The sequence below is a fragment of the Pseudorca crassidens genome, chromosome 2, assembly GCF_039906515.1.
Source record: "Pseudorca crassidens isolate mPseCra1 chromosome 2, mPseCra1.hap1, whole genome shotgun sequence".
In the NCBI taxonomy this organism is placed as follows: domain Eukaryota; kingdom Metazoa; phylum Chordata; class Mammalia; order Artiodactyla; family Delphinidae; genus Pseudorca; species Pseudorca crassidens.
The window spans coordinates 184,174,125-184,183,487 of record NC_090297.1 but is presented as its reverse complement, the minus strand read 5'-3'; positions in this window follow the sequence as shown (position 1 = coordinate 184,183,487).

Here is a 9,363-nt window from a genome sequence, read left to right as displayed (position 1 = left end):
AGCGAGGGGCCGTCCCGCCCCTGGGCTCCCCCCTCCACCCCTAACCCGGACCAGCTCCTTCATTCTCTGGCTTCCTTGCGTCGTCATTAACCCGGTGAATCCCCAACCACGGGTCTCCAGCCCAGCCTGTCCCGTTCCCAGCGCCCTCCCGCTGCCCCCGCCCCTGCATTTGGCATTAACCCTAGGCAAGCTTCCTTCTCCCTAACGTGGGAAATCTTGCCTCACTGCTTGGGGAAAAGCAAGGCCGTCAGGGGTGATCTCACAATTTCCTCACCCCACCTGCAATTTTCCTTCCTATTTATCTGGACTGCTTTGACCTTGGAGATTGCTTCCTGTTCCAGGCCAACCCACCCGTCCCTTCTCCCTGGGACCGCCATCACCTCCAAGCTCGTCCTGTTGCCCGGTGCCGTCCAGCCTATCAACACACTCAAGTCTCCTGTCCTGAAAGGGCCATCTGTGGGCTCCACGCTCAGCTCTGGCTATGGGGGTCCCTTCCCTGTCCCCACTCAGTCCCTCCCCCGAGCCCTCCACAGGTGGAGGTGCTGGTGAGTGTAACTGCTGGACCCAGAGCGCGTCCTCGGCTCGCGCCCTCCCAGCCCTTATGCTGCGCTGACACTGGATCCTGCTCCCCAGATATGCGGCTTCCCGGGCCTCCCTGCTCAGACCGCTCAGCTCAATGTACAGTTTAACGTGGAGGTTTTCTCCGAGGCTTTTCTCTCGGGGGGTTTCCTGACGTTAATTCTAGAATCTCCGACTCTAGCCCAGACCTGACCCCCAGCTCCAGATCTACCTGGCCCTCAGCCGGACCCTCCCCGCTGGGGCCCACAGAGCCTGTCAAAATCAGCACGTCCAAAAATAAACGCATCCTTGCCTGGAAATTGGCTGCTTTTAGTTCCTTTATCTGCGTCGGTGGTGCCACCAGTCGCCAAGGTGCTCAAGCCGGAAACCAGGAGCTCGTTGGAGACTTGAGTCTCCCTGGGCTGCAGGTCCCACTTCCGGTCACTCACGAAGTCCTGGCAGCTGGGGCACCTGTTTCCTCCCTCTGCCCGACAACCACCGCCCAGTTCATTATCTCTCCTGGGGTTCTCGTGGGGAGCACCGGGGAGCTCGCATTACTCCGATCACGTCACTTCACTCCTTCAAGACCCTCCAGGGCTCCCCGTGGCCTATGGCCGGAGGGGTTATTTTGTTTGTTTCTGGCCACGCCTCGCGGCTTGTGGGATCTCAGTTCACCAACCAGGGATTGAACCTGGGCCACGGCAGCGAAAGCCCAGAATCCTAACCACTGGGCCACCAGGGAGCTCCCCTAGGGCCTGAGTGCTTTACTGAGACCATCGTCCACCAGCCCCTCTGATCATCAACCCCAGACAAATTGGCGGGAGTTACTGGTGGGGACTCTGAGACCCTTGGAGGGGCGTTGACGGCCCCCCAGACACACGCTCACCTGGGGTGGAGGGGGTGCCAGCCATAGGTGCCCAGGAGGCTCTGCGTCCCTCCGCTCCCAAGCCCTGCCCTGGGCATGCTGAAGCGGGGGCAGAGCTTGAAGAGGTGACTGAGGGCCGGAAGAGGGATGCCCGGGCCCGGCTTCTCTGTCCATCCCTGGGCACCTGCATTCCGTGCCACGCAACTCCCACGGGCCAGGAGTGCCCGGGGGATGCCCGGGCCTGGAAGCGGGACGGACCTGGCTTCCTGAGCCTGAGCCTGCGCGGCCCTTCCAATCCCTGCTGTCCGAGGCAGTCTCCTTTTCCGTAATGATACTGCGGCCCGGGGCCTGGCCTGTAGTAAGTGCTCGTCAGACGAGGGGCAGGGACCAAAACCCCAGAAGGCTGGTCCTCCATCTAGTAAAGCGGGTGGGGCGTTAAGAGCATGAGCTCTGGGCCAGCAGCCGGGTGCAGACCCCAGCTCTGCCTCTCACTCCAGGGCCGCAGGCACCTCACGGTGGGTGTAAGGAACACGTCGTTACTGTCTAAGGCGCTTAGGACAGCCCTGCGGGGTGCTGGGTCTTCTGACTCACATCATCACTGTGACAGCATAACCCCCAGCCGCCAGCCAGGGTCTGTAGATGCCGGGGGGGACTTCCTGCGCTGTGACATCAGAAACCCTGAGCCCTCAGGCAGATCCCACCTTGTGGAAGTTCTGCCCCAGGCAAATCCCCGAACTTCCCCGGGGGCGATGAGTCCCGTGGCCCCCTGGCCCCGGGTGTGGGTCAAGCAGCCGGAGACCGGCTGACCCGAGGCCCCTGGCCTCTTCGGCCTCCTGCATCAGGGCGGACACGCAGGGTAAGGCTCCACCGGGCGTCCGGAGCCTGGCCCTGCCCCAGCCCTGCTGTCCGTCGCCGTGCGACCGGGCGCAGACGATCTGTCCGAGCATCAGCTTCTCCAGATGGAGAGGGAAGACCTGAAGCCAGCCCGTGTTTCCCCAAGGGCGGCCCACGTGTGCAAGGCGACTTCGGGTGGTGCCCAGAAGAGCGCTTTTTCTTCTAGTAGTTATGTGATTATCTTACTGTGCATTGGATCAAAATGTAACCAGCGCGTGAACTGCATGATTTTGTGAATGTTCATGTGAAGGGCAAGTGAAAGGAGGGAAGTGGGTACACGTAAGGAAAACTATCAGGAAGACACCGAGTACAAGGGGTCCTCAGACATGGCAGAAACGGCAGAACTGGGGGAGAAATTTTGGAAGGAGCCGCGTGCCAATGGTGCTGGTTTGGTGAGGCCAGTTGGCTTCTGGGCCACCATCAGCTCTGACACCTGTGGACAACTTGAGATTCCAGTGCCCCCGTTGGCCTAACAGGGTGACAGAGTACTGAGAGGGGGTCTTGACAAGGTTCTGCTGGCCCGATGGTGCAGGGCGGCTCAGACCAGCCTCCAAACAGACCCCGGGCTGGAGACCCTGGACTTTACCAGAAAGGATTCATCGTGTAGCAGCCAAGCATGGCGACACTGGCCAGGCTGCCTGAGTCCAGGCCCAGCGCTGACCCTTCCAGCTGTGTGGCCTTGGGCAAGTTAATCTGTCTTTGTTTCCTCAGCTGAAAAGCGGGAATAGTAACTCACCTCACGGGGTGATGTGTAAGTGTCTGCTGGGTGTGGTTTGTGTCTGCGTGGCAGGGGCGTCTCCCCACTGCTGCTCAAGGGGTGCTGGGGGCCCCTCAGCCCACTCCCCACTCTCCTGCCCGCGAGGAAGCCGCACGGGACTCAACATGCGACAGGGTGACGAGGCAGCGGCCAGGACACAGCTGCCCCCTTCCTGCTGACTCCCCCAGGTCAGCAGGCTTTGCCAGACAGAGCTGGGCTGTCGCTCCACAGGCCACACCAGCCGGCTGTGTGTCCTGGGCCAGCCCTGCCCGCTCGGGGTGCCAGCTTCGTCCGCTGACCACCGAGGAGGGTGGCCTGGGTGAGCTCCAAGGGCCCCTCTGGCTCAGCTGCCAGGTGGTCCTGGAGCCGCGTCCCCGCAGAGGCTGGCGTCCTAGCTCCCGGTTCAGCCCCAGGGGTGTGCAGTGATCACCCAGCACCCAAAATGGTATCATCAAAGCCAGTCTGGAGACGGGGCAGTCTTCCCCCAACCGTTGGGATTTCTCACTGCGGACCCCGTGCACTGCCCGAGCGCCCTCCTGCTGCACAGACGCCTGTCTTAGAGGCTCTGGAGCTTCCCGCCCCCGGGCCGGGTGTGCCAGCCCTCCCTTGGCCCTGGGCCGGGCAGCCCTGGAGGACAGCATCTCCACCGGCCCTGGGCTCCGGCCCCGAGCTTTGTGAGTCTTGCTGGGGGACTCAGGAGCCAATCAGCGGAGCCTAGGGTGGCCCTCTCTCCTCCTCGGAGCTGATCCCAGATCACAGGTGCCCCCACCCCGCCCTTCCCCCTCCCCTTCTGGGTGTGTCACCGTTTGAAGCTTAATCAGGTAACGTGTACCTGGTTCCTGTGCCGGGGCGGGAAGCCGGCCAGAGGCGGCCGAGGACGCCGCGGGCGACGGCGGGACCCTGGCTGGTCCTCCGGGAGGCCCCGGTCACCGGCCCGGAGCGGAGCCACGCTGTGCGAGGAGCAGCCTCAGAGGTAACGGGCATCGTGATGGCTCCGCCGGCCTGGAGCACAGCTAGGCAGGGCTCGGTCACCTGCCCTGGGAGAGAAAGCAGCCGGCCACCTGCTGGTGGGGGCCCGCACCCACCTCCGCGGGGAGCAGGGGAGGTTAGCCGAGCTGCCCAGGGCATCGCCACCAGCGGGGCGTCTTTCTGGGTTGGGCTGGATGCCTGCCGCCTGCCAGTATCCAGAGACTAAAGTGTGGATTTTCTGGTCGGGGATCAGCTCGGGGGGGCGTCCTGGAGAGGAACTGAATGTGAGGGGTGAGGGCAGGGGAGAGCCTGTCCCGTGTCTGGCGTGGAAGCGGGCCTGGGTGTGCAGGGCAGCGGTTCGGGGCACTGCCTCTGGAGCGGGCCGCCAGGGTCAGATCCCAGCCCCGTCCCTTAGCAGCTGTGTGACCACAGGCCGCCGGCTTGGCTGGTCTCCCCCCCCCCCACCTGTTACATGGTACCTGCCTCGTCACACCATTGTGAGGGTCGCATAGGCCAAGAGGTCACGCTAGTGCCCAGCACAGGGCGAGGGCTGGGGAAATATTTTTGTTGTTTTTTCTGTCCTGCCATTTATGGAAACATGAGCTCACTTAAACTCTCCAAGCCTTGGTTTCCCCATCTGCAAAATGGGGGATGAAAAGTCATCTCGAGGGGATTAAATAGCTGCGAGCACCTGGCAGGTGCCCAGGGAAGGGTGCCCTGCCTCCTTGTCAGGTCAGCCGAGGTCTGTTCCTGTTAAGACTCCATGTTTCCCCCATTTAGGGCCTGTGCTTTTTACCCCACTCCCAAAGGAAGCATCTAGATAGAAAAGTTACACATTTTCAGGCCCACAACCTCTGCAGAGATGCTCCACGCAGACCTTAGATACCAGATGTCGCCCGTGAGAGCACCGGCTTCACGGTGACGCTCTCCGATCAGCTCGGGATACGCGCAGGTGACCACACGCGTGGGCACCCCCTGGGTGCCGGGAGCAGGGCCCACCCTGCCTCAGGCTGGGATGCAGGAGGCACGGGCCTGCCCTTCTTCTGAGGGAGCACGAGGCACACAGGTGGTGGTGGGGGAACAGCAGGCCGGGGGCCCCCGGTAGAGCATCCCCAAATGCACAGGCCTGAGCGTTTGGGGGAGAAAGAGGAAGAAAGAACAGGAGAGGCCGGGGAGTACTGTGGACAAGAAGAGACCCAGACTGTTCTGGAAGGAGGTGCAGGATGTGGATGGGCATTGGGAAGCGGGGCTGGCGCCCCAGGCGGGGAGCAGCCCCAGGCGGGGAGGGGAGGCGCCAGAGGAAAGGCGGGTGGTTCTGAGGACTGGGCTGGGGGCGCAGAGAGCTGAGGCCCCTCAGCGCCCAGCGAGGGCGTGCAGGTCCAGGGAGCGATGGACTGTCCCTGGGAGCCACGCGGTCAGAGCCATGCTTCGGGAGATGAGCGTGGCGATGTGCACGTCCAGAGCGGCTGTGAGGTCGGGGCCGCCGCCGGGAGCCAGGCAGGTGCTGGCGAGGATGCTTTCCGGTGGGCTCTCCCCCAGGACCGTGCTGATCGTCCCCCGCCCCGCCGAGGACGGATGGGATTGCTCAAGGTCCCGGCTGGGAAGTGGCCCCAGAGCCCCTGTCGTAAGCCACGTTTTCCACAAGATGCAGAGAGCTCCGATTCTCTCTAAAACGTGGGAACTGCACGAATGAGACAGCCGGGAGGGTCCTGGGCATCCCGCACGCACAGGAGAGGGACCTGGGGGCCCACCTGGCGCCTGCCCCGGCCCTGCCAGCCACTTCCTCCCTGTGACACGGGGCTGAAGACCCCTTCCTTGTAGGACGCGCTGACGACCCAACGAGACCTGTGTGTGAGCAGTGAGAGTTAGCTTCCCCCCTCCTGCAGACCGAGGTATCACTGCGTTCCGGGAGCTCCGGAGCCAGGGTCACTTCCCACCTATAAACGCCCCAAATCGATGGTCGGGAGGGGCCTCGGGAAACCTCAAACATTTATTCTGTGGACCCAGGGTTTTCCCCCCCCCCGCGAGTCACCTAGAAGGGAGGCTCCCTTTTGTGGCGAAGGGAGCCCCTTTCCTCCATCCCTGAGTCAGCGATGACCTGGGCCCCAAGCACGGTTCTCTGTCTGATGTCGGTGCTACAGCTGGCAGCAGGCCCGGGGGTGGTGGGGAGATGGCCACGCTGATGGCCCAGCGGGGTCGCGGCAGGGGGCGGAGGCTTCCGCACTGCCCCCTCGGCCCGTGAACCCCGCCCCAGGGGACCGGTCATCACCAAGGGAGCCTCAGGCACAGCCCCATTTCCCGTCAGAGCCGCTGTCCTCCGCAGAATCACCTGGTCTAGGCTGCTGGTGCCTTCTCGGCGCCCATGGGATGATTTCCCTTCCTCTTTTTCCCTTGAAGTTAGCACTGACTAATCCCAAGGGCTCAGAACTGCCCTGGAGGGCGTGCGTGTGCAGGCAGTGACCGGAAGGGCCTCACCGGAGGTGCACTTGACAGCAGTGTGCATCCTTCTGGCCAGGAGGCGGGCTGGATGCTGGGCTCCCGTGGACACTTTGGTCAGGGTCCCGCCTTTGCCTTCCCTTCCCCAGCCCCCGTCCTGCGCCCCCAGCACCACTCCCATGAGGCTTTGGACCCCTTTGAGCTCTTCCTACACACACCCTCTCTGAAGTCCGGTGAGAGGCCGTTTTTCTGGGTAAGGCTTGTCCACCGAGTCGCATTAGCACTTATTGGTGGCTTTGGGCCAAGAGTTCAGATGTCCTGGCACCTAAGCTGTAGCCCCTTCCTCCCCCTTGAGGTGTAACTGACAGCAGGGGGCAGGGGTGGGGGGGTGAGGCTGTAGGAACGCCGTCTGGAGCAGACTTTCTTCCGAGTCTCAGGTTTACTCATTCTCTTGGGCTGTTAAGAAAGACTCGTTCCTGGACAGGATGAGGATGCCTGGCCAGTCCCAAGGTGTACACCAATTTGCCTCGAATGCCAAGTTCAAAATTCATCAGCTGTGTGACCCTGGGAAAGTTCCCTTACCTCTCTGTGCCTCAGCTTTCCTATCTGTAAAACAAGGGTGATGGTGGTCCCTACCTTGTAGTGAGGACTCAATGACTGTGCATGCGTGTGTGAGCGTGTGCACGCACAGGTGTCACTGAGACGAGCGCCTGACACGGAGAATATCACGCTGCTGTCTTCACTTTCTCCTCACCTCCTTTGGCTCCTACCTCTCACTTACTCAGGAGCCCCAGTGCCTGGGTATGAATCCCAGCTCTGCCCTGTACCAGCTGTGTGACCTTGGGCACGTTGCTTAACCTCTCTGTGCCCCCATCTCCTCGTCTGGAACATGGGGACGATGACCTCCCAGGGCTGTAGTGAGTGCACTCAGAGCGGAAGTGTGAGGTGCAGTCCTGCCTTGCCCACCCACCTGGGCACAGCAGTCTGGGTGGTCCTCTGCTGAACCCCGCCCTCCATGGGGTTCCGGAAGGGGTTCAGGAGAGGTTTGGCGGGTGAATCCGCAGGTAGGCGGTAGGACGCACAGTGAATACATTCACCTTATTTAGAGAATTGTGTTACCCTAGTCCTTCAAAGACTTGAGAAAAGGGTCAGGCCCTCATGTACAGAATTTTCCCTCCGGACGTCTACTAGGACAGACGTGGCTCTGGGGAGCCGCTGGACGCGGGCGTTGGTGCTGTGTCCAGTTGCAGTGTCGGGGGTGGCATCTGCGGACTCAGGCCTGTCAGAGCCACATCCCAGGATCTTAGAGCTTCAGGGGCTCTTTCCAGGGCCGCCCCAGCCGTGCTGGCAATGCCAGCTGCCAGTGATTCAGTTCCTATTAGGTGCCAGGTGACCCACGTAGGTTCCTCTTAACTTTACAATAACCTCTGAAGTGTCACTGCCCCCATTCTGCAGGTGAGGAAACTGAGGTCTGTAGAATTAGCGCCTCTGCCAGTGAAAGCAGAGCCGGGATCCGGTCTAGGAGAGTCTGGCCTAAAGCGTGCTTTCTGCTTGTGGGGCTGCCTCTCGGGGGGGCTCCTGGGCCCGTGAGGTGCTCCGGGGAGCCCGATATTCTTCCTGGGGACTGGGGGCAGCTACCTCCCCAAACACCTTCCTGTGACTCCCCAGCATCATAAATGCCGGGTACATTCAAGGGAATTAGGAAGAGGACGAGCCCCTCCCCCGACTCTGGCCCCCAAGAAATCCTATAAAGATCAGGACTCCTGCCGAAAAGTTGAGCACACCTGCCTGGCTAAGAAGGTCCTCGTGGATCACCTTAAACAGACCCTGGTGAGCTGCACCCCGGCTGTGTGACCCTGAGCAGCTGTCCCAGCCTCTCTGAGCCAGTTCCTCTTCTGTAAACAGGCTGAGGGTCACAGGAGACAGGAGAGCAGGGCACCCAGCAAGGCCAGGCATCGAAAGCCACCTAATCCATGGCAGCCTTCCTTCCCCATGCCTTTCCCCTCCTTCCAGAGTCCCAGCCGAGCGTCCCCGTGTTTGGGCACCTGGTTCCATCACCGCCTCAGAGCTCTGCACGGCTCCTCTCGGGAAGTGGCTGCAGGCAGTGGCCTGGGGCAAACCCCGTGGCAGGGAACACAGCGTGGAGGGCATGAGGGGGGCTAGGCAGGCTCTGGGCTGAGGTCCGTGCGTGAATAGCGCTGCCTCGTTCATCACGGGACCAGAGGGGCACAGAGGCCGAGAGCAGCCGGCCAGGCCCTTCAGCTGCCCAGAAGAGGAGGCGTTGGTTTCTAGCCCTCAAGGGCCCTCTGTGGGGTCCTGGTTGCCGGGCCTGGCTGCCCTTCTCCTTGGTCAGATCCAGCGTGGTACCGAGGAGATTCTGATCGTTCGGTTGGGTGTGTTGGATATATAAGGAGGGAGTGGTGAGGTTATCCTCCTAGAAGTAATTACAGGCTATAAGATAGACTCCTAAGGGAGATGGTGACATTTCTTATTTTAAAAAGAAAAAAACATTTGCTTATCCTGGAGATTTTAAGGTAGAATTCCCTGAAATGTATTCTACTGGATGTTAGGAGGCGTGAGGAAAAGTAAACAACAAACCAGTTCTGAGGCCCACTGGGGATTTCTGGGTTAAACGCAAGCAGCTTTCGTTCCTGCAGGGCTTTCTCTGGGATGCGCCCTGGGGATCTCCAGGGATTGAATAAAGGGGCTGCATTTCTCAACTATTCGTGGACCCTTTCGGGAAAGGTTTCAGCGGCTGCCTTGCCTGGAGGCAGGGGATGGGTGAAGCCCATGCGTGCTGTCATTCTGAGTCCTTGGTTTCCTTACAAATTCTCCCAGTTTGGGATGGCAGGGGTAGGAGAGGCTCTGGAAGATGTCTTCATGA